This window comes from Sarcophilus harrisii, chromosome 1 (genome assembly GCF_902635505.1).
Source record: "Sarcophilus harrisii chromosome 1, mSarHar1.11, whole genome shotgun sequence".
NCBI classification, from domain to species: domain Eukaryota; kingdom Metazoa; phylum Chordata; class Mammalia; order Dasyuromorphia; family Dasyuridae; genus Sarcophilus; species Sarcophilus harrisii.
Genome location: NC_045426.1, coordinates 381,598,218 through 381,624,791, shown reverse-complemented (window position 1 = coordinate 381,624,791; position 26,574 = coordinate 381,598,218). Strand labels below are relative to the sequence as shown.

Below are 26,574 nucleotides of genomic sequence, written 5' to 3'. Positions count from 1 at the left end.
AGTTAGCAGGCTGTTGCAAAACTCTAGATGTGAAGTAATGAGGGCCAGGATTAGGATGATGGCTGTGGGAATGAAAAAAGGGATAATTATTTACAAGGAATTTAGAAGGAATAATTGTCAGCACTTATTGGCTAAATGGCTCTAAAGCTGGGGTTCTTAAATTGAGGTCCACAGATTTTAGGAGGAATCCATGAAACTGGATAAGAAAAATACATCTTTATTTTCATTAACCTCTAACTGAAATTTTGCATTTCCTTCAATTATTTAAAAACCCTGCTAAAGGGGTCCATGACACACAAAAAAAGGCTAAGACATCCTGACCTAGTGGATTAACAGGAAGAAGAGTTAAAAGATTGTTATGGTTCTGAACCTACTCTCTGTAAGAATAGTGGTAAACTGCTGGAAACAGCAAATTTGGGAGAAGTCACCTCTGGAAGTAGCCAGAAGCACAAAAATGTGAATTTAAGGTGATGGAAGAGGCCATATAAGCAACCCGGAGATATGATACTGGGACTTTAGTGAAACATCAGTGCTGAAAATAATTATCTGATTTGAGAATCATTAGCATAGAGATGATAGTTATGTGGTTAAAACTGGCTTAGCTCACAATAGGGGAGAATACTGAGAAAATTACAGCATCCGAATTTTTGAGAAAATCCACAGCAAGGATACAGAAGGGAAGGAATGGACAAAGGTGAGAAAAACAGTGATGTCAGAGGGAAGAGAAGCAAAAAATGTCAGGAAAAAGCAAGGAAGGATTATTTTAAAAAGGAAAAGGCACCCTACAGAGTCAAAAGCTGCTAATAAGTCAAGTAAAAGGAAGCCTTACAAAAGACGTTTGCCTTTGGCCAAAAGGGCTCCATCAGTACAGAGAATCTTAATTTGGGATCTGTGAACTTGTTTTTAAAAATGTTTAAAATAGCAAAAATCTGGAAACTGAGGGAATGGTTCAAAAAGCTCTGGTATATGAACATAAAAGAATACTATTGTGCAATAAGAAACGATGAACAGAACAGGAAAGACTTATATGAACTGATGATGCAAAGTGAAATGAACAGAATAGGAAAGCATTATACACAATATCAGCAACACTGATGTAATGATCAACTATGACTGATTCAGCTTTTCTCTGCAACACAATGATCCAACACAAATACAAAGGACTTATTGAATAAAATGCTATACATAACCAGATAAAGAACTGATGGACTCTGAATGAGATCGAAGCATATTTTTTCCCACTTACTTTATTGTTTCTCATTTTTTTGTTTCCTTTTGATCTGTTTCTTCTTTCACAACTATGATTAATACTAAAGTGTATGTTACTTACTATCTGATAACACATGTATAAATGAAATCAAACTGTCCACCATCTTCTTAAGAAGGGAGGGAAAAAACTTTTGAACTCAAAATCTTGTAAAAATGTACACTAAAAATTTTTCTTATTGGGTATTTGGGGAAAAATACTATTATATTAAAATAAATGAATGAATAAATTTCGAAGACTGTATTTCTTCTCTCTCTCTTTTGCAATTACATGTAAAACCAATTTTTTATCATTTGGGTTTTTTTTTTTTTTTTTGAGTTCCAAAATCTATCCCTCTCCCTCCACTACCCTTGCCTAGGATAGTAAGCAATCTAATTTAGGTTATACATAGGCCACCATGTAAAACATATTTCCATATTAGTCATTTTGTGGAAGAAAACTCAAACTAAAAAGAAAAGTGAAAAATAGTATGCTTGAACTGTAGGTGGATAGCATTTTTATCACTAGTCCTTTGGAACTGTCTTAGATCACCGAATGGCCGAGAATAGCCAAGTCATTCACAGTTGTTCATTCTACAATACTGCTGTTGTTCTGTATAATATTCTCCTGGTTCTGCTCACTTTTTTCTGCATCAATTTATGTAAGTACTTTCAGATTTTTCTGAAATCATCCTGCCCATTATTTCTTATAGCACAATAATATTCCATTGCAATCTTTTACTACAACTTATTCAGTCTTTCCTTAATTGCTGGACATTCTTCCCATTTCCAATTCTTAGTCACCAAGAGAAAAAAAGATCTACTAATAGGTCCTTTTCCTCTTCTTCTTCTTTTTTAATCTCTTTAGGATACTGACCTAGTAATGGTATTGCTGGGTATGCATAATTTTATGGCCCTTTGGGCAGTTTCAAATTGCTGTCTCTCCAGAATGCTTGTATCAGTGTATTAGTGCCTTAGTTTTCCATATCCCCTCCAACATTTATCATTTTCCTTTTCTGCCACATTAGCCAATCTGACAAGTATGAGGTGGTATCTCAGAATTATTTTAATTGGCATTCCTCCAATTAACATTTTTTCATGGTTATGGATTTCTTTGTCCAAAAAGTACCTGTTCATATCCTCTGTTTATTTATCAACTGGGGATTAATTTATATTCTTATAAATTTGACTCAGTTCTCTTATGTATTTGAGAAATGAGGCCTTTCTCAAAGACAGCTATTGTAAAAGAAACTTTTCCCCACTTCTCTGCTTTCCCTTCTAATTTTGTTTGCATAAGTTTTGTTTGTGCAAAATCTTTTAAATTTAATATAATCAAGATTATGCATTTTATACTTCACAGTTTAGTTCTAAATTCTTCCCTTATAAATATGTGTGTATACATATGTGTGTATGTATATATATATGTGTGTGTGTGTACATACACACACACACGATTCCATTCTTCCCCTAATTTTTTTATGGTATCAGCCTGTATGTATAAATCATGTACCCATTTTGACCTTAACTTGGTATACAATATGAGATGTTGATCTATAGCTAATTTGTACCATATCATTAGCAAAGAATTAGAAAAGGAGTGAGATGTCCATCAATTGGGGAATGGTTTGACAACTAATAATAATGATAATTTCTGCCATTCCACTTTAGTTTTTGAAAAATGAGTTTTTGTCCCAAAAGCTTAGATCTTTGGCTTTATTAAACACTACATTACTGTGCTCATTTAGTACAATATATTGTGTAGATACACAATATAATATGTAGATATGTAGATAGATATTTCAATATAATTCAATATAATTGGTTTCTTTTGTAACTGTGTTTTATATTATGCATTTCAAAATAGTCTGAAAAATGGTCCATAAGTTTCATCAAATTGATTATGATTGTAACACAAAAAAAGTTTAGAACTTTTGTATAATGTGATCTCTAAGACTGGTTTCAAGAGAAGAGTCCAAAACTACTCACAGGGGATTAAGAAGGAAAACAGAGACAATGGGCAGAGAATAAATAAATGTTCATGAAATCCATCTAGTAGTGAGAGCAGAAAGAAACAGGAGAGCTAACATGAGTGAGACATGAATATATGTGAAAGCAAAGAAGAAGGAGACAATAAATTGAAAATGCTAGTAAAGTAGCATGAAATAAATATAGAAGCAAATAATTGGTAAGGTATGGAATCTACAGTATAAGTGATGAGGTATGGGTCGTGGCAGGAATATGGGTTGGTCTCCTAGTTCTCCAAAACACCAAGTTAGGGCGGGTTCAAAGCAAGAAACGCTACAAAAAAGGCTGTGATAAGAAAAGGCACTTTATTAAAGAGAGAAAGACACTAAGATGTTCTCTTAGTGGGAAATGTCAAAGAATTGCAAAGAGACATTTTCTCAGGGCTTACTTATATACAGAAACAAAACAATTTGGGCTTTGCATCCGAAAGGAACATACTTATAGGGTGTGGGAAAGAAGTCTTTCCCAGGGAATGTAGATTTTGCATCCAAAAGGTGCATAATGTGTGGGAAGAGAGTCTTTCCCAGGGAATGCAGATGCTCTTCTGGACGAGGCGGTATTGTCCTCATCATAAGTGGAGAGGTTAACATTTCAAGAGAGGAAGGACAAATTATTTCTGAGATGAAAAAGAAAAATAAAGTTGTTGTAGAAACAGAAATCCATTGAAGTGAAGAAGAGATATGTTATCTTATACCAGATGGATTCATTAGTAAAGTCAGAAAATAAATGATAAAGTGTAGCTAAAGATCAGCTCTCCCTTTGGTAGAAGTGACCTGTTTTTCTGTGTTGATGCATATTTAATGATACACTACAGTTAAAAATGTAATAAAGGAGCTTTTGAAAGAATTATAATAGAAACTACACAGGCAATCCAAAATAATGGAATGAAGGAGAGTCAATTCTACAGGAGAAGAAAGTAATCAATTTATGAAGTGTCAAGTAGGCTTAGCAGCCCAGAAGAGGAACTGGGAAGGAAGTTTTAGATTTAAGAGTCATCTCCATCAGCTGATAGCAAGAAGAAACAAGTCTGGGTGGAGTACTTCATGGATCAAAGAACTACCTTTGCTCACAATCATCCTGCTAGACAACTTACTTGGAATTGGCTTCAGCTTTTTCATTTTTTGATGAGATGACCAGATCTGAATAATTTCTCAGGTCCCATCCCATTCTATGACTAGAATGTATTACTCCAAGGAGATATAGGAGCTCAAAACAAAACCCAAATCCAAGATAAAATCAAATAAGCAGGACAAGATTCATGAATGAATTATTTTCTCTTCAATTAGGGAGCTAGCTTCAGACTGGGTCGATGGAAAGCTTAAGAAATTAGGATCAAACATATTTCATAACAGAGATTAGACATGGAGACTAAAAGAACCCCTAAATTTTCAAATTAATATTTTTATTAAGAGCAGAGAAAGACCAATAGAACAACCTATATCCACCTGCTTCCCTACTTTTACAAATATGTTATCTCTTCCTATCTTTAAAAAAAAAATCTGATTTGCTTCAGGCACTTTTGCTAATTATCTATCATTCTTCTCTGGCTAAATTCCTAAAGAAGTCTGCACTTTTTTTTTTTTTTTTTTTTTTTTTTTTTTACAACTGATGCCTCCATTTTTCTTAACAATCTTTGGTCTAGCTTCTAATTTCATCATTTGCCTGAAATAGCTCTCTCCAAAGTTACCAATGATCATTTAATCATCAAAACCTAATGGCCTTTTCTCAATCCTCAACTTTCTTGACCTCTTTGCAGCCTCTGACACTTCTTTTGAATACTCTCCTCTCTCTCCAGGTTTTTCTTCTGGTTCTCCTACCTGTCAGACTGCTTCTTCTAAGTCAACTTTGTCTGATCTTCATCCAGCTCAAACCCTATTACCGTAGATTACCCCTGAGGTTCTGTCTCCCACCTTTGTCTCCTGGATTTCTTCAAATCTTAAATTTCTTAAAATGCTATCTTCTGTAAGAAGCCTTTCCCAATTTTCTTAACACTAGTGTCTTCCCAGTAAATTATCTCTAATTTATCTTCCCTATATCTTGTTTGTGTATACATAGAGGTTTGAATGTTATCTCCTCCATTCAACTGTAATTTTGAAAAGAGGAACTCTTTTACTGGTCTTTGTATTCCAATCACTTAGCATAGTGCCTGATACAGAGTAAGCACTTTAAAAATGCTCCTTGACAGACTTTTTTTGCTCCTGTGTATATATGCATCTCGCCCCCAAAAAGAAAGTTTCTTGAGGGCTATTCTCACTTTTATCTTTGTATCCCTATTGCCTGGCACACAGTAGGTAATTAATAAATGCTTGCTGAATTGAACAAAATCCTTAAAGGCCTTCCAGAATATCCCCACAATAAGCATAAAAATAATCTTGAAAATAGTCATTCCTAAATTGAGAATAGCAACATGACTTCAGTAGTTTCTTTTCAGACTTTTCTCTGATATTACTGAAATGCTACAGTACTACATTTGTTTGTTTCCGGCTTTTCCTCTTTCTCTTGTTTACAGCACTCCCAGCACTCTAGTTATCTGGTTTGTTACAATAGTCTTGTCATCTGCGTCTCTAGTTCTGGTCTCTCTCCTTACCATTCCATACTTTACACAATTTCTAAATATTCCAAGTCTACAAATATTACTACATGATATAGCCATAGACTGAGATATGGAAGGGACTTTGGAAATCACCTTTCTAACTAAATTATATAAAGATAAGGAAACCAAGGCTCAGAGAGGCATGCTAGTAGTCAAAGGACTAAGATGTGGACCATTCTGAACCCTTCCTATGAAACCAGGCTACCACCCATTAGCCTTCTCAAAAAGCCACTCATGATGGCCTATTGTCTCTCTAAGGAGAAAAATGGGTACAAGATAGTTTTAAGCTTAATCTGAATCATTAATATTTTCTTAAGTCTAGACAACCAAACAATAAATCAAGCTGATTTGTGACATTTGCCAGTTTCAAAGGCATAAAATGCTCACCTTGAAAATTTAACAATTATCTCTCCAGAACATGCCAGAATACCACTTTTTTCTAGTTTATTTCATTCTACTCCCCTTCACCCTCTCTAGTTTCTCAAGGAAATTCCTCCAATCCTGAATCTCCAGAATTCTTTAGAGCTCCATGACATGAACACCTCTTTTAAAGCTCAGCTAAGGTTCCCCCTCTTTCAATAAATCTTCCCTAATCTACCTAGCTAAAATAAATCTCCCCTTCCTCAAATTTCCCTGGAGTACACATTATCACATTCTTATCTGTGTAAATGTCATATTACCATCTCCACTTAGATTTGAAACCAGAAGTTACATTTCTAAGTTTTGCTATCCTTTTGCTTAACAAGACACTTCAATATTTCCAATCCAGTAAGCATTTATTAAACATCTACTATGTACAAAGCACCAAGCTAGGTGGTAGGACTAGAATGATAAAATTAAAAAACAAAGCCTACTCACATGGAATTTACATTCAGGAACCCCTAAGTTCTATGCATAGACTCCTTGGAGATCTAAAGATCCTTGTTTAATAACTCTTTTTTAAACAGAAAATATTGTAAACATGTAAAAAGATTATATATATATATATATATATATAATATGAGAAGTAGGACAGAACACTAACAACTTAAGGAGATGAGGAAATTTTCCCAGAGGCACAAGAAGTGAGTCAAAAGCCAGGGATAGAAAGGGAGAACATTCAGACATGAGAAACAGCCTTTGCAAACTGGAGAGGGAGTGACAAGTTTGGGGAATAGTAGTCAGATCCTTTTGGCTGGAATGTAGAATGTGCATAGGGAACTAATGTCAAATGGGTCTAGAAAATAGGTTGGGGCTAGATTATGAAGAACTTCTATTTTATATCAGAACAATAGGGAAATTGCTAACAGCTATAGAATAGGGGGAATGATAAGTTTAGATATGCTTGAGGAGGAAGATTATGTCATCTTTATGAAGGACATATTAGAGAATGACCCAGGAATCCCAGCAAGGTTTGTACCAACAGTCTATGTCATTCACTGAGAGGGATTCTAAAGAATAGGTGTCTCAGGTGACAAAACTGGAACCTGGGCAGGTCAAGGAAACAGCAGCCAAGAAAACAACATAGGTCATTTTAATAGTTTTTCATAAATCCACACATTCTTACCTCCTCTAAAGTCCTAGACCAATGCCTTATAATGTGGAAGTGATTTTTGGTTTTCAAAGGCTACATCAACTAAGATAAGAGCATGCATCCATACAACTAAGTGTGTGATGTTTGTTGAAAATATTAAAATGTGAATATTTCATGTTTTATATGACTATATAGTCATTAATTTATTGCTTGCTTTTTTCAAGGAATAAGAAGAGATAAGAGGGAGGAAAAGAATTTGAAACTCAAAATTTTAAAAGATGAATGTCAAAATATATTTTAAAATATATTTGGGAAATATTTAATTAAGTAAATAAAAATGTTTTTTGAAGTTAAATATTTCCATTAAAAAGACGTATTTGTATACTGTGGAGATAGCTGGCAAAGTCACACTCTAGGATCACTGCAAAACTGGGGGGAGAAGATGTCCCCTAGTAGAAGTATCAGGTGGCTTTGTAGAGGTAGATCTTGCCTGCTAAACGAGGCTTGTGATAACAGCAAATCAAATCTGGCTCCAAAAGGGAACTCTTGTCAGGAGTGAGGAGGAAGAGGGTCAAAGTGAGGGCCTGAGATAATTGGCAAAAATCATAGTGCAGAGTGGGCTGCTAAGTCATCAAGGGAGGGAAAAGATTGCTGGGAAGCATCCAAGGCTCAGTTTCTTCCTCCCTCCTTCACTGTTTATCTCAATCTCACATAAAGCTGTGGAGAATTCGGTTCTCAAACTCACAGAGCTAATATTTACCTTGCCCATCCCCCACTCCTCCCTCACACCCACACCCAGCATCCCACAACCCCAACTGCTAAAGGTCAAACTGATGACTGTTCTTTAGAACAGTTGTTCTTTCACTCACCTTCATTCCCATCTACTGCCAAAAAGAAAGGAAGAAAAAAGAAAAAGAGAAAAAGCAATGTTTTTGCTATACTTTCCAAACACCACCATCCTGACTGAGAGCCAGGAGAAAGCCTCAAACCTTGTTGTTTTTTTCTCCCCCACCCCCTCTCACCACACGCTCAGCGTTTCCCTTCCTTCTTGCTGAGGTCCCAGTGGAGATGACCACATTTATTAATTACTCAGCAAGAGGAACTCCCCTTTGGCCACTGGACTCTCAAATGTTCAAGACATAGATGCAATAAAAAGGATTTATGGCTTTCATTTTCTTACTTTTACACAATCGCTAATGCTACTGAGATGCCCAAGAGGCACTGACTTGCAACCGGACCCAGAAGGAGGGGAAGGATTGCCTAATATTACACTTCTCTTGGTTAAAGATATTTTGGCTCAGGCTAAGTCTCATGGTGAGACAGGAAAGAGAGAAAGGGACAGGACTGTATTATGCAGGAAAATAAAGACAAAAAATATGTTTTCCTTTGGGATGAAACCAAACACTGAGTGGGATCTGAAGGGTAGGTGTCTCAGGTGATAAGGCTAGGACCTGGTAGGTCAGGGAAGCAGCAGCCAAGAGAACAATATGGGGAATCTTAATAGTTTTTCATAAATCCTCACACTCTTACCTCCCCTAAAGTTCCATTACTCCAATGCCTTATAATGTGAAAGTGACTTTTGGTTTTCAAAGGTCATGTCAGTCAAGCTCCAACTCTCAGAGGTCCCATGAAGCTGGAGGCTTCAAGAAGGAATCCATTGGGAGCCTGTCCACTGCACCTGTCAATAACTGGTATCTACTGTCCAAAGACCAACCTCCATAAGTTCAAAGATATGGGCCATCATCATATGATTGGGTACCAAGGGGTACTCCAGGCCCCCAGCAATTCCTGCAGAATATCAGGGAGGAGTTATGAACTGTTCCAAGGGATGGAATCCTCAAATTTCTGAAATTAAAGATCCTAAAAGTATTTCAATACATATTTTTAATTTTGATTTTATTTTTAGTTTATGGAATAAAACAAGCATTTCCATAACAGTATTTTATGATTACACACGAAACTACAAATCTATTATGTAAAAACTGCTCTTCCTTTTAAATTTAAAATAGCTATTATGTAAATTTTTTTCTTTTTTTTCCTTTCTTCCCCTCCACCCCCATAAAAGAAAATATTTCTGTCAATACAGAAGCAACATAGTAGAGTGGAAAGAGGATTTTCTTAAATTGGAAAACCTGGCTTTGAATGGCACCTGATGCCTATCATCTTGGGCTGTTCATTTAAACTTCTCAGGGCTTCAGTTTCCTGACCTTTAAAATGAGGTAGCTAATGAGATAGCTCTATGAGATCTTTTAGTTCTCAGAATATAATCATATATCAGTATTGATTTTGTGCAAGTCAAGTCGCATATCTTATAATGAAGGCCCCAAATTTTCAGTGAGCAACAAACTATAGAGGACGTGATTTTTAAATGGAAGGAAGAGTAATTTCCCAAATCTGACCTAGAGTAAACAAATATCTGGAAGAAGCTGAAGTCAAACAGAAAGCCATGACTCCTGAAGAATATCTAGACCTCTTGCTGGCTATTAAGGAAGAGAAGCTGCCCAGCTGAGAATGCCAAGTCAGAAGCAGGCAAGGGACCTGTCACAGGATTGAGGACCTCAATCAAGGAACAGGCAGCTATAACCCTAATTACTCACATGTTAGAGGCTGGACCTATTCTTTTTACCAATGCAAGTAGGTACCTTCTCTGCAGTCTTAAGAGTTGATTCAACTAGGACACTGAGGGCATCACTTGCCCCAGGTAACATAGTATCTACAGAGGCAGGTCTTCCCAAGTCCAATGCCAGCTCTTTATCCACCATGACATCTCCAATTAGAGAGTATCCTGGACTAGAAGTCAAGATACCTTTATTTAAGTCTTGATCACACTGGTGACCACACCTCAGCTTCCCCAATTGTAAAATAAGGATGTTCTCTAATACTACTTCTAGCTCCAGCACATTCTTTTATCAGGCTGATCTTTAGCAACACCCTTACTTATAATGGACCATGTTGATGGACCTAGCAGCAAACTTTTTTTTCCCTTAAAAAGGATCCCAACTATCCTATTTAATTTTAGATGAAAACAACTTTACTCTAAAAGTCCTCCTAAAGAAATTTGAGCTCTCAACTGCACTCCCTATCCATTAGCTTACACAAGTCACTGTACCTCCCTAGGCCTTAGTTTTTATCTCTGATAGATGGCTGCCAAGGTGCCTTTTAATTCTAGATCTAAGGATTCTGTGAGATTCAGTGGCATTGGAAAGGATCTGTTTTCCAGTCCCGACTGTGCTGACAACTAGTGGTGTGACTGTGGACACGTCAGCAAATCTTGCTGGGTTTTCATTTTTTCATCTATAAAATGAAGGGATTTGACTCTGAGATCTCCTCCAGCCCTACCCTACCATTCTGCAAATCTAAAAAAAGTTGTTACAGCATCTTCCAGCTGCCTCCTATTACTGTAATGTCTTGCTGCCGTCATCTGTCCCCCTAATTATCCTTTTAAAGAAGCATCTGTTGGCTTTCTTTTTACTCAGTTGTTTTGTTGATTACTTACAACCCATCTTAAATTACTTTAATAAGGTAATTATTAGTCTATAAAAATTAATATAACCTAAGTGCCAAAAGCAGTGAAAAGTCAAAACCACATAAGGAGCGGAAAGTAGCGATGTTAGAATATTCTAGCAAGTGATCTTTGAGCTTGCTATTTTGATCTGGCTTCTGTATCTAGTGATATACAGTCTAGTACCAATTATTTATGGATAAGACCTGAAAGGGAAATCAGGCTCAAAACCCCTGGTCTCAGAGCTGTAGGCTGTGAGCTCCCTTACAAAGGAATACTGCTTAATCTGACTCAGGCGGAGTCCCCACTTATAAGCTCTTTGAGTTGTTGAAGCAGCCAGTGATGCCCTCCTCACTTGTGTCCTGGCTTCAGATTCAGCTAAAATGCCAGCAGAATTCTGCAGGTCATTCCCGCTTTCCCTCTGAGATGACCTTCCATTTACACTGCATATATCTTGTATGGACATGGATCATGCAGATATGGACTTTTTCACATTGTCCTTCCCATCAGAATGTGAGCCCTCGAGAACAGGAACTGTTTTTGACTTACTTTGTATCCCTAGAGCTCAGCACAGATTAAATGATAAATAAATATTTGTTGAGTCACTGACCCCACCTAGCCTGGGTTTCTTCATGGGCTTCAAATATAAACAGCTTCCTGGTGTAGCTGGAGACTACAATATTGGAAAAAGCTGACTATTATGGCTGCCAAGCCAAGACAATCTAAAGAACTTGCTGTGACAGCTGCTGGATAGGGGGCAGTCAAAAAAGATTTTTGATTGTATCTGGGGAGAAAAATCTTTCCATGTTGAGTTCCCCCAAAACTTCTTTTGCTTCCTTCCTTTTCTCTCAATAATACACAAGCACTAAGGTACTGGACAGATAGTCAACACATTACACAGGCTCAGTTTAAGATGGGATAATCCCCACCCCCAAATTCCATGACATAACAGAAGGGAGATTATCAAAGACACTGAGATAGAAAAGGCAAATGTGTAGGAACAGGATGGAAGAAAAACAGCAGTTTGTAATCACAGAACTGAGATACTTATCTCAGCTTGCAACCCCTCCCCCTGTGAATTAGAAGCAGGTCCAGCTGCTTGCCTCTCTGGTGGGGGCAGGTCATGACTGCACAAAACTATTGTTGTGGTCCAAAGCTGGAAAACTTGTAAGATCATGCGAAATTAGGCCCTCTTCACCTGCAGTGTTGGGGTAGTGCACGGTGTAAATTAGTTTCTATCCCTTATTTACCTATTCAGGACCAGCTTTGAGGAGCCATGTGGAGTTCTGTTGATCTGTATCTCTCTGTGAACAGGACAAAACTAGCAGAGGGGTGGGGACCAGCAGAACTACAAGTCACACCTCTGACTGATGGAACTTGACTTGAAAGAGGACAAGGCCAACTCTCTTTTGAGAGTATAAGTACGAGGCACTCTCTACTTCTAGTCCTGACATACCTAGCATGCCCTCAATTGTGACCCAGCTCATTCTTCCATCAGCAGGGCTGAGTACTTCACTTGCTGCCATCCACTCTTGTCTCACTGTAATGACCTCTCTTCTTCAGCCTGGCTCAACCTGTGAGAGAGAACACAGCCTTTTCCTATTTGTAGTTCTAAAAAAAAAAAAAAAAAAAAATCCAGAAAACAAAAACAAACAACATACAACCCTTCACATAGGTATTTTTTTTTTTTTTTAAGATTTTCATTACTCAGAACTAAAATTAAAATTCAGTTTACTTACTATTCTCATCACTCTCTGAATTCTATCTTTTCCTCCTCCTCCTCCTGGATAACCACCTTCCCACCCAGGAAAAACCTCATTTCCTGGAAAACCTCTCCCTATTCCCCTGAGTGATGAATGTCTACCCACACTAATATTTTGGGAGGGTCCCCAGACATGTTTTATTTCCCTCATGGTTCAACCCACTCTCCAGACTTTTCCTCCAATAAGCCACAGGTCACAGAGTAATTGCCTAATAAATACTTTATTTACCTATGTAAAACTGAACATAGAGAGTTAAACTAAAATTAAGGAAAATATAAATTTACATTAGTCTCAAGAATTTATCCTTCTTGGTAAAAGAGAGTAAATATGTGAAGAAGTAGGCTTTAAATTAAATCTTTTTAGATCTACCTCCCTGATCCTGTGCTTCCTCACCCCTCTACCCCACTTTACCTAAGGTCTTCTTCCAGCTCTTTTCTTTGAAGTCAGGCAACCTAAATCTGTCTAAACTGAATGTTGTCTAGCTTTATGCTTCTAGCCAAGAGATCTGTTTTAGCAAAGCTGTTAGGTATGTTAGCCTTTCTAAAATGTTTTATCTAATTCATAATCCATGATGGAATAGCTTCAGCCTGCAGCTGACACCTTTCTCGATTTCCCCTTCTCTTCCAAGCTAGGGTAAGTCTTGTATTTACCCAGACTGTCTGAGAATCTCCTAAGGTAAAAGTTAGTCCTGCCTTTAGGAAGTTGTCTCCTCTACCTGCTGCCTTTGACTGTCAATTAAGTCCCCCTCCTTTTTGGAAGCCTTGTGGCCAGACCATCATGATGTTATCCTTGTTCTGTAAGCTTCACATGCCCATGCTGTCTTTTTTCAGTTCTTATGACTCTTTGGCCCATGCATGGCTTTTCCTGGCTTCAAGCTCATCAACAAAACAACGTTGATACCAACAGCTTATGGTAAATGAACATTAGACATCTGTAGTGCCAGCATTCAGCCATACCTGAAGTCTCTCTTCTTCTACTGAGAGTGATTTACTAGACTCCAAGTTCACAGTTACAGAAATTCCTTAAAGCTACAGTATATAATGACAGAAAATTCCCAACATGAATATCAGTAAGACCTGGCATCACAATCTTACGCTGGATTTAAGAATCATCTATATAAATGCTGAGTTAAGAAAACAGAATTACCCAAAGGGCTATCAAACTATGCATAGGGTTTGATCCAGCAGTGTTTCTATTGAGCTTATATCCCAAAAAGATCTTAAAAGAGGGAAAAGGACCCACATGTGCAAACATGTTTGCGGCAGCCCTTTTTGTAGTGGCTAGAAACTGAAAATTGAATGGATGCCCATCAGTTGGAGAATGGCTGAATAAGTTATGGTATATGAAATGTTGTGGAATATTATTGTTCAATAAGAACTGATCAGAAAGATAACTTCAGAGAAGCCTGGAGAGACTTACATGAACTGATGCTAAGTGAAGTAAGCAGAACCAAGAGATCTTTGTACATGGCAACATCATATTATATGAAGATCAATTCTGATGGACATAGTTCTTTTCAACAGTGAGATGATTGAGGCCAGTTCCAATAATCTTGTGGTGAAGAGAGCCATCTTACATCCAGAGAGAGGACTAGGGGAACCAAGTGTGGATCACAACATGGCATTTTCATTCTTTTTGTTATTGTTTGCTTGCATTTTGTTTTCTTTCTCATTTTTCCTTTTTGATCTGATTTTTCTTGTGCAAGATAATTATAAATATGTATCCATATATTGGATTTAACATATTTTAAATATGTTTAGCATATATTGGATTGCTTACCATCTAGGAGAGAGGCTGGGGGAAGAGGGATAAAATTTGGAAAACAAGGTTTTGCAAGGACCAATGTTGAAAAATTATTCGTGCATGTTTTGAAAATAAAAAGCTTTAATTTAAAAAAAAAAAAAAGGAAACAGAATTAAAGCACTGTTCCTCTTGTCTAGTGTAATAGTCCTTCTGGCAACATTAGGATGGATTAAGAAAATATTTTCAAAAATGTTGTCACAGTTGTGTTGTCTATGCTGAAAAAAAATACCACGTGGTGTAACCTTCTGGTGATGAGTCTTTCTTTAGAAAAAAGTTTTATTCCTTGGAAAATGGTTCCAATTTCCTCTGGCTCTCAAAAGTTTCTACATGAAAAGCCCAGATCTCCTTTAATTACTTAAAGGGAGTGTTTGGGGTGCAGGAAGGGGGTTGGGGAGAGGAGAAACTATCTTAATCAAGTTATACTTTCACAAAGATTCTATTTTGTAGCCATCCAAATGTAAACAGGATAACCAAAATATTAGTGATATTAAAGTATACTAATCTACACTGTTTAATTTTAAAGGGGGAAAAAGAAGAAATTATCATTTTTTAAATTCTTTTTAAAATTGCATTTATTCATTAGTTTTTTTTTTTAATTTTATTATAGCTTTTTATTTACAAGTTATATGCATAGGTAATTTTACAGCATTGACAATTGCCAAACTTTTTGTCCAATTTTTCCCCTCCTTCCCCCATCCCCTCTCCCAGATGGCAGGTTGACCAATACATGTTAAGCATGTTAAAGCATATATGTCCTAACAATTATTTTGCTGTACAAAAAGAATTGGAGTTTGAAATAGTGTACTATTAGCCTGTGAAGGAAATCAAAAATGCAGGCAGACAAAAATAGAGAGATTGGGAATTCTATGTAATGGTTCATAGTCATCTCCCAGAGTTCTTTCGCCGGGTGTAGCTGGTTCAGTTCATTACTGCTCTATTGGAACTGATTTGGTTCATCTCATTATTGAAGATGGCCACATCTTTCAGAATTGATTATCATATAGTATTGTTGTAGAAGTATATAATGATCTTCTCGTCCTGCTCATTTCACTCAGCATCACTTCATGTAGGTTTCTCCAGGCCTTTCTGAAATCCTCCTGCTGGTCATTTCTTACCAAACAATAATAATTCCACAATATTCATATACCACAATTTATTCAGCCATTCTCCAATTGATGGGCATCTACTCAGTTTCCAGTTTCTGGCCACTACAGAGACCTTCACAAACATTCGTGCACATACAGGTCTCTTTCCCTTCTTTAAGATTTCTTTGGGATATAAGCTCAGTAGAAACACTGCTGGATCACAGTTTGATAACTTTTGGGGCATAGTTCCAAATTGCTCTCCAGAATGGCTGGATGCATTCACAGTTCCACCAACAATGTATCGGTGTCCCTGTTTTCCCACATCCCCTCCAACATTCTGCATTATCTTTCCCTGTCATTCTAGCCAATCTGACAGTTGTGTTGTCTTAATTTGCATTTCTCTGATCAATAATGACTTGGAGCATCTTTTCATATGGCTAGAAATAGTTTCAATTTCTTCGTCTGAGAATTGTCTGTGCATATACTTTGACCATTTATCAATTGGACAATGGCTTGATTTCCTATAAATTAGAGTCAATTCTCTATATATTTTGGAAATGAGACCTTTATCAGAACCTTTGACTGTAAAAATGTTTTCCCAGTTTATTGCTTCCCTTCTGATCTTGTCTGCATTAGTTTGGTTTGTACAAAAACTTTTCAATTTGATATAACCAAAATTTTCTATTTTATAATTAATAATGATCTCAAGTTCTTCTTTGGTCATAAATTCCTTCCTCTTCCACAGGTCTGAGAGGTAAACTATCCTATGCTCTTCCAGTTTATTTATAATCTCATTAAAAGAAGAAATTATTGAAGTAGCAAAAATCAACAACTGGTTACCAACCTTCATTTGGATAAAATAAAACCCCTTTAAAAATACTAACTTCTTTCTAATTAAATCTAAGACAGTGGAATATACTCCACACATCCTGGTCTCCCTCCTTATACTCCATTCACCTCTTCCCACCTGTCCAACTCTTTCTTCTACCTGCCCAGTTACCATACAGGGGAACATAGCTTCCCAGAATCTTAGACTCCTTCCTATCTCTAATCCTCCATATCTAAGCTATTGCCAAGGCTTATCAATTTCCCCTTTATATCTTACCCTCTTCTCTGCTCTGACACAGTCACCACTCTAATCTAGGCCCTCCCACTTATCACCTCACATTTCTCCACTCCAATCCATCCTCCATTTAGCCACCAAAGGGATTTCCCTAACATGCTGGTCCAACTATATCATCCCCCTATTCAATAAACTGCAGTTACCAGGAACAATAACAAACTTCTCTATTTGGTTTTCAATAGTCTTCATAACCCAGCCCTCTCTTTTTTAGTCTTCTCACTGCTCTCTTCAATCCAATGAGTCTTGACTTCTTACTATACCACAAATAAAACACTCCCTTTCTCAGTTCTGGGCATGTTCTCTAGCTGTCCCTCTTCAATCTCATTATCACCTACTGGCTTCTAGGCCATTTCTAACCCCTCTTAATTCTATGGTTTCCCTCTCTTAATTTTTTTCTAATTATCCTACATGTAGCTTGTTTGCATATATGTGTGATGTTTTTCACATAGATTGTAAGATCTTTGAGGGCAGGGACTGCCTTTTGCTTCTTTTTATATCTCCAGCACTTAGTACAGTGCTTAATAAATATCTGACTAACTGCTTGTACTCCTAATTTCCTCTTAAAATAATACAAGAAGGCTTTCCTAAAATTCCCTTCTCCAAAATTGTTTCTACCCTCCCATCCCCCCAATTACTTTGCATATATTTTGCATTTTTTAAATCTGTATACAGATAAACACTCAAAAGATTTTAAATTTGAAATTAGGGAAAGCCATTTCATACAGTCTGTTTTCTTTGTACCTAATATAATGCCTGGTATACAAAAAATGCTTTAAAATTCTTGTTTAATGAACTTTGCTTCTCAAGACTCCTATATCATCTTATCTCTACTTTTTAACAGAGATGCTTGCTTCTACCTTAATTGAGAAAATAGGCAGAATGTTCTGAACTCCCTTTTTTTCTTAAGACTACACATCAGCATCTATCATTCCCGATTCTCTCCTCCTTTGGTCCAATTTCTGCCTAAGAGGAGGTCCTTCTCTGCCCAGGTCAAACATCCAATTTGTGCCTTTGGGACCATTAGCTCCTGAAGACTGCCTTTCTTTTCCTTTCAGGAAGCAGGTATAGTGGACAGAGTCCTGGCTCAGGAGGCAAAGAATCTGGGTTTAAACTGTACCTGTGATAACTAGTCATATAACTTTACACAGGTCACTTAACCTTAACACCTGGACAACTTCTGAAATTCTTTCCAACTCTAGATCTATGACTCTAAGATCTAATCTTTAACTGTTCCCTTCTGTGATGACTGCACATTTGGATTGATGTTCAAATCTTTCTATCCTTAAAAAAATCTTCCCTTTGCTCATAACCAAAAAATTTAGGCAAACTAAAATACTAACCTCTGCCCTCTCCCCACCTCCTTTTTCCCATTTTTCTCTCCTCCCACCCTCCCCCTTTTTTCTCTTACCTTTACACACACACACACACACACACACACACACTTCTATTTTTTCCATTTTCATTGTACTGTCTTTTTTCATAGACCATAATCACGAAGTGACACATTTTGCAAATTACATACTGTAGTCACTAAGTAAAGTATCATGTTCCCATTTCTGAATTTAAAAAGTTGGTGAGCTTATATTTTTCTTTAAAGAAAAACTGAAATAAGTTGTTTTTTATTTGGATGTACATTTATGGATCTTATTCTCTGGTTCTTGAAAAAAAGATTCTTCACTCTGGTTATTACTGGGAAAACAGAAAAAGAAGAAATGAGGAAATGTGGTCTAAAAGGGTGACAAGGCATCATAGTTGGGCTTATTTGTCTCTAAAGTAGAGGAGACCAGCACAAAGGTTTACTGGAGAAGTTAATACTAAATCACACATTACAAATAAATCATTTTCTTTCATAGGGTTTGGTTAAGATGAATAGCTTTCATTACCCCCAGGAAGAGGCAAGTTCATGAAAGCACAATTTGTTTTTGAGTGGTCCAAAAAGCCCCCCCCCCCCCCACAGTAGCAACTGCCAAGACCGTCAAGGCCTTTAAATGCTACAGAGAAACTTGTACTTTTTCAGGGGGCAATAAAGCCCCCAAAACTTCTTGAGCTGGGGAAAGACAAGGCCATATTTGCAGAGTCAAAGATAGATTAGAGAGATATGAGGGCAGAGAGACTTAAAAGATTACTGCAGTAGGCTACTGAGGTCAGTGGTGACAAAACTCAAATAGAAATGGGTCTTATTAAATTATAAATAAATTATCTATGCTTTACTGTATTTTTATTTATTTTGTTAAATATTTCCTGGTTCTCTTTTTACATTTTAATCTAGTTGAGGCTGCAGCAGAATTGGCCGAGTGCTTGACATTTCTGATTTGGGTGAAAGATGGTAAGGGCCTGAACTAGGATAGTGGCCATGAGAGTGCCCATTTCTAATCAATACTTCTAGAAAACCCTCTGAACAAATCATTTCAATGTTTACGTCTCAGACACTCAGCAAAGAGCTTCCAGGCTTTGTGTCCCTCTGCCCTGTGTGAAGACTGGAGGATCCCCGTTTAATGTAAGTGTTGAATTCATGTCATGTAGATTTCTGGGTGGAAGATGTGGGGACTAATCCCAGAACAGGGGTAAGAAATATTGAGAAGGTAGAGATGGCAAGACTTGTCAACTGACTAGTTCTGTGGAGTGAGAGGGAAGAGATGCCACAAAGGCTGCAAAATCCAGGTGACTAAAACAACTGTAGCACTCTAAAAATAAAAAGATAAGTGAGAAGGGACAGGCTCCAGGAGAAAGTCTGACTGCCCAGCATCTCTTCTCACATTCTCTACACCGCAGCCACCCTGGCCTCTGGGCTGCTTTCCAGACACAAGTTCTAAGCTGTGTCTGATGTCTGCAATGCCCTTCTTCCTTATCCCACCTCTCAGAACCCTTAACTCTTTATGGGTCAGTTCAAATGCCATCTTCTTCGAAAGGACTGAGAAAGGAAATGACTATATTTTAGGCATTTACTATGTTGCCAGGCATTCTGCTAAGCATTCAGCAAATATCTCATTTGATTCTCACAACCACTTTGGGAGGTTTTTGGCATTATTTCCATTTTTACATTTGAGGAAAGTGAGGCAGGGATTAAAAGATTTACCCAGGAACAGCATAATTAGTCAGAGACTGAGGTCAAATTTGAACTCAGATCTTCCTGATTCTAAGCCCAGTGCTCTATCCACAGTACTATCTATTATTCAGTCATAACCAACTCTTCCTGAGCCTGTAGATCACACTGTTCATGGGAGTTTCTTGGCAAAAATATTAGAATGATTTGCCATTTTCTTCTCCAGTGGATTAAGCAAACAGGGTTGAGTGACTCGCCCAGGGTCATATAAGTAATGTCTGAGTCTGGATTTGTCTTTCTGAGTCTAGGCTGAGCATTCTATCCACTGAGATATGTAGCTGCTTCTAACTGTACAATCTAGCTGCCCTTAAAGGATTTTCAAAAGGACTTTCTGAGTTTCACAAATTATTAGTGTCCCACCCTGCAAAATAATTTTGGATTTATTTGTATATATTCTATGTAAAAGTGAATGTTATTCCAACCACCAGAAGACCATAAGTTCTTTGAGGGCAGGGATTATCTAGACCACTTTTTATAGTTACTATCATGGCCCAGAGCCCAGGATATAAATGTTTAAAAAATGTTTTTTTAATTAACTATTCTGTAATTTTTTTAAACCCAAATGCTCCATCTGCTTACACTTACAGCTGTCTACTCTGGCTTTGGTTTATCTGGTCCCTTGCTTCTCACACCCCAGGATATATTCTATTCTATCTCAAAGTAAACTCTGAGAACACATCTTCAAGAAAAAGGTAGAATGTGGGGGAAGAGGCAGAGAAAATTAGAGAGAAAAGAAGTTGGCAGGCCAAATAAAAATGCAAGAGAAAAAACTGAAAAAAAAAAAAAAAAAGCCACCCCAAATCCACTATGGTCTTACTTACCATACTGGCTTCCCCTTTAGGACTCACACATATTCAAAAATAATCCACATTTATTCATAGACAGTCATTGTTGTTTTGCCTAAGCTATGAAGTGTTAGTCACTTCAAAACATTCTGTTACACAACCATATCTGTAGTAAGGAATCTTTTTACAAAAGATACCAGGGCCTTCTGACTTCCAAAAGTAAACAAATATCAAAGGCTGGATATTTGGGGGAGTTATAAGGCAGGATACTGGGGGCTCATTTTCTGCAGAGGCAGCTTTTTCCCCCTCCGCTCACTGAAGTGTTAAAGAGATGAGACCTGATAATTCTGAGTTTGTTCGATTCTAACCATTTAGCAAACATCTAAAGGACTTGTCTCAACAACTTTTAAGATTCTCCATGAAACAAAATGGTAACTTCATTTTGCTCATAATCAACATGGTCTATTCTTACACAAAACTCTAAATCTAGGCCAAATCTAGCCCCTGGAAAGTCACCCTCCTCTATTCACTATCATGCTTAGGCAAGTTCTTGCCCGTATTTGATTGAAATGGGGAGAAAATGATGTCATGGAGGATAGCAGGAAGGGGACTGAGTGCAAGTAGCTGAAGTGAAGATCTCTCATAACCCTAAAGTAGATCAAGCCTATAGGCCTAAGTTTCAGTTTCTTGAAAATCATGTGGTGGGGGGGAAAGAAAGATTTATAATCTGTCAACATCCCAGTTCCTAATCAGGGAACACAACCTATATAGCCAATCAGAATGTATATGAGAGGTACTGGGGGTAGGTCTGAGTTTTTTCTTGGGGTATTCTGTATAAAAGTTGCGAGTGGGCACTGGCAGGCGGCTCTCTCCTGGCTCCGGACACATCCCTTTTGCTTGGAGTCTGGATGACCGCCCAACCCTCGCGAGGTTCTAATAAAGCTTTTCTTCTGTACCTTGAGACACCCCTGAGAGTTTAATTTTGGATACAATTGTCCCACACAGGACTTAGGTATGCCCTTGGATCAAGGCTCAAAGTCCTTCAGGCCTATTCAAACTCTGAAGTAGATGAAGCCTAACTTGATTTTCACAATTGTCTTGAAAGATCTCACCTCATCTTCAATCCCCCTTCTTATTTGTACACTGAAATCTCTTCAAATTTTTGTAACATAATTTCACATTCCCTATCTAATTCCTCATCCCCTTATGGCTCCTATTGGTCTTCTTGAGCCACTGACTCCCACCCTTGACCTTCTAACACCATCAATCTAACAGACCCTTCAGCTTTCTCTTCCAGCCTAATCATTCTGGAGAATGAGTTTTGGGCTATTGTAGTTATCAATCAGATCAAACAAGGTAAGCAGATAGGGAGTAATAACACCACTAATAGCTATAAGACTAAACCAAAAAGCTGCTTCAGCCTGACTAGGGGTGTAGAGCTGACTACCAGTGGGGTCCGGACTGTAAAGGGGAGTCAGTTGTAGACTGGGGGGGGGGGGGGGGGGGGGGGGGAAGAGCCCACGCTGGAAGCAGCAAGTTCAAATAGTTTGAATTTCATAGCTCACATCTGGAAGAAGCAACCCTCACAGGTATATTAAAATGCAAGGGCTAAATAGGAGTAAAAGAGAAAGAATAAATAGAGTTTACAGAATAATAGATAGTTAATAAAGAGGTTACTAAGGACAGTAACCAGGAACTCCACCCAAAAGAAGGTTGGAGTAGGGGGGGTGGAAATGAGGCTATCAAAAATGCCTCTCATGCAAACAGTTTTCCTCCGATAGATACCAAGCAATTCTTTCCCCAAATTCTTGCTTTTGTTTCCTCAAAGGAGTAAGTGCAATAGATAGAACATGTGCCATGTGCCCTTCAGTGAGTATTTCTTCCCCAAAAACACTAGAGCCTTACAAGGGAAGGTTTTTATCCAAGTTTTTTTTTTTACAGATGTTAACAAAGCAAAGCAGTTTGAAGTCCCTACAAGGGGCCCATGTGCAGGCCCTTTTCAGAATTTACTTGCCTAAGAGCTATACGAGGGAATGTAGGAGTCAGGGAATTAAAGTTGCTCAAAAAGTTGTCAAACTGTGCATACCCTTTGATCCATAACTTTTCACTTATCTTACTAGGTACTAACACAGTCATCACAGCCCTCTATTCATTGTATATATTAATTACTTCTCAACGAGGTAAATTCACAGACCACATGTATCCCATCAAACCAGCCTTCACCCGAGAACACATACTAATAACCTTACATCTTCTACCTTTACTTACTGGGCTTATATCCCAAAGAAATCTTAAAGAAGGAAAAGGGACCCATATGTGCAAAAATGTTTGGGGCAGCCCTCTTTGTAGTGTCCAGAAACTGGAAACTGAGTGGATGCCCATCAATTGGAGAATGGCTGAATAAATTATAGTATATGAATATTGTGGAATATTATTGTTTGGTAAGAAATGACCAGCAGCAGGAGGATTTCAGAAAGGCCTGGAGAGACTTACATAAACTGATGCTGAGTGAAATGAGCAGGGCCAGGAGATCATTATATACCTCAACAACAATACTATATGATGATCAATTCTGATGGACCAGGCCCTCTTCAGCAATGAGATGAACTAAATCAGTTCCAATGAAGCAGTAATGAACTGAACCAGCTACACCCAGTGAAAGAACTCTGGGAGATGACTAAGAACCATTACATTGAATTCCCAATCCCTATATTTTTGCCTGCCTGCATTTTTGATTTCCTTCACAAGCTAATTGTACAATATTTCAGAGTCCAATTCTTTTTGTACAGCAAAATAACAGTTTGGACAGGTATACTTATTTTGTATTTTAATTTATACTATAATATAATTAACATGTATTGGTCATCCTGCCATCTAGGGGAGGGGGTGGGGGGAAAGAGGGGAAAAATTGGAACAAAAGGTTTGGCAATTGTCAATGCTGTAAAATTGCCCATGCATATAACTTGTAAATGAAAAGCTATTAAAAATTTTTTTTAAAATTTTAAAAAAAAGGTTTTTGTACAAACAAAACTAATGAAGACAAGATTAGAAAGGAAACAATAAACTGGGAAAACATTTTTACAGTCAAAGGTTCTGATAAAAGCCTCATTTTCCAAATGTATAGAAAATTGACTATAAGAAATCAAGCCATTCTCCATTTGATAAATGGTCAAAGGATATGAACAGACAATTTTCAGATGAAGAAATTGAAACTATTTCTGGTCATATAAAAAGGTGCTCCAAATCATTATTGATCAGAGAAATGCAAATTAAGACAATTCTGAGATACCAGTAGACACCTCTCAGATTGGCTAAGGTGACAGGAAAAGGTAATGACGAATGCTGGAGGGGATGTGGAAAAACTGGAACACTAATACATTGTGAACTGTGAATGAATGCAGCCATCCTGGAGAGCAATTTGGAACTATGCTCAAAAAGTTATCAAACTGTGCATACCCTTTGATTCAGCAGTATTTTTACCGGGCTTATATCCCAAAGAGATCTTAAAGAAGGGAAGGGGATCCATATTGCAAAAATGTTTGTGGCAGCCCTTTTTGTAGTGGCTAGAAACTGGAAAATGAATGGATGCCCATCAACTGGAGAATGGCTGAATAAATTGTGGTATATGAATGTTATGGACTATTATTGTTCTGTAAGAAATGATCAGCAGGATTATATCAGAAAGGCCTGGAGAGATTTACATGAACTGATGCTAAGTGAAATGAGCAGAAGCAGGAGATCATTATACACTTCAACACCAATACTATATGATGATCACATGGCTCTCTTCAACAATGAGATGTCCAAATCAGTTCCGTAATTGTTCAGTAATGAAGAGAACCAGCTATACACCCAGCAAATGAACTATGGGAAATGAGTGTGGACCACAACACAGCATTTCCACTCTTACTGTTATTGTCTGCTTGTATTTTTGTTTTCCTTCTCGGGTTATTTTTATTTTCTTTCTAAATTCGATTTTTCTTGTGCAGCAAGATAACTGTATAAATATGTAAACATATATTGCATTTAACATATATTTTAAAATACTTAATATGCACTGGACTACCTACCATCTAGGGGAAGGGATGGAAGGGAAGGAGGGAAAAAGTTGGAACAGAAGGTTTTGCAAAGGTCAATGTTGAAAAATTACCCATGTATATGTTTTGTAAATAAAAAGCTATAATAAAAAAAAAAGAAAGAGACAAATGATCATGCTTTTATTATTTGCTAGTCATAATTAATAAAATGATTAATTACTCAGAAATTATGTCTCTTGAACTTTTTATCCATCACACATAGTAAATCTAATTTCTAAACTTTATTACTAGAAATGGAGGATACAATGCAAGTCTATTGAAGTTGTTCAAAATTGGGACAGATTGTTCTAGGAGACTGAGAGTATCTTCTCATAGTACACAATAGAATAAAGGCTGTATAAATATTTGTAAAGGATATCAAAGTGAAGATTCTTCTCCAGGCAATAATCTCTTAACATCTCTTCTAGCTCTAAGAATGTGGGATCTTATGAAACACATTACAGTAAAATCTTAGTGGTTTAAAACTCTTAAGGAATGAATTTCCCAGATAGCTGAAGGTTAGTATCAGGTGTTAGATTTTTATTATTTTAAAAATTTCAGTGAAATTCTTTCTAAAATGTATTACATGTTTTTCCTATCTTCTCAAGTAAAATATACCAAACATAACTGATCATTTAAAAATTCCTAATCTTTAGAGTAACTAAAAATTGAAGCTGCTTCATAAACATAAATATAAGAAATATTTCTCAAATAAATGTGAGAAAGGGAATTCCCTATCATTGAAAATGTTGTTCATAAAAACTGGATAATCATTAAGTCTTGGATATTATAAGTAGATTTCTAGCTAATCTTCCAATTATAAGATTCTATTATTTTGGGGCTAAAAGACTTACTTTTTTTTGTAAGTGAGACTTCTAAGTAAATTTTCTGAATGTGTTGTACAGTGGAAAGATAACAGGATTTGGAACCTGAAGACCTGGATTCAAATCCTGACTCTGCCGCTTATTATCTGTATAATCTTGGGCAAATCACATTTCAGGGAATTCAATTTTCTCAGCAGAAAAATGAGAAGGTTAGGCCAGATGACCTCCAAAGTTCTTTTTGGCTCTAAATGTGTAGTTCTATGATTCCCTCTCTAACAACAAATGTTCATAGACTCCTATTTGTACCTCAACGCTTCTCTCCTCAAAACACAGCTTTGCCTCTATCATAAGAACTCAAAATTTATTAATGGAAGGGACCTGAAACATAATCTAGAAATTCAAACCAAGGTTATCAGGAAACCAAGGTTCAATGAAGTAGAGTAACTTAAATGACAAGCCAAAATATCACACAAGCAGTAGGTAGCATTGATAACAACAGGGTAACAGATTTAGATTTAGCAGGGACCTTAGAGGTCCTATAGTCCAACTCCTGCCCTCAATTTGACATAGGAAGAAATAGAGGCACAAAGAGATTAGAATTAAATAGCTTGCTCAAAATCATTCCATAGCAGAATATTAACCTAGGTCCTCTGACTCCAAACCTAATGCTCTTTCCACTGCACCATACTAATTACAGCTGCCCCCCTTCTGTTTTTCAACTCACTACCATCCTTTAACTTCACTATGAATATAATCTCCTGTACTAATCCCTTATAGTCTCTACTTTACCCTTATCTTAGCTTTTCTCCCTGGACCCCCACTTTCTGGTGAGTCATAATTCTACCAAAGACAAATATTTATTACTCAATATATTTATCAACTTTTCCTGATATCTATTTGCTTTAGTGGAAACCTGAATTTTCCCAGAGGGCATCCTATCCATCCTGTTCCACTGAAACTTCTAGTATCCCACTGCTACTTCTGAACCAACTCACCAAATAACAAACAAAGTACAAAGCAATGTGATGGGACACCAAGTATATAAAAACTAAAAATGACATGGTTCCTTCCCTCCAAGAACTTGCAATCTACTAGGGAAATGAAACCCAGAAGTAACCAAATAATGAAAAAACA

At 37.1% G+C, this 26,574-nt stretch overlaps 1 protein-coding gene across 3 annotated transcripts in view; it reads right to left on the bottom strand.

The window, feature by feature from the left end:
• INO80C (INO80 complex subunit C) overlaps window positions 1-26,574 on the bottom strand; it is a 58,476-nt gene that overhangs the window by 21,255 nt on the left and 10,647 nt on the right. The window contains exon 1 of one of the 3 annotated variants that reach the window (XM_031946064.1): window positions 12,335-12,464. The exons of 1 other annotated variant lie outside the window; for it this stretch is intronic. The gene's annotated coding sequence lies outside the window, so the exon portion shown is untranslated. Of the gene's footprint in view, window positions 1-12,128; window positions 12,291-12,334; window positions 12,465-26,574 lie in introns of those variants that run through there. One more of the 3 variants, XM_031946062.1, reaches the window with a different exon arrangement.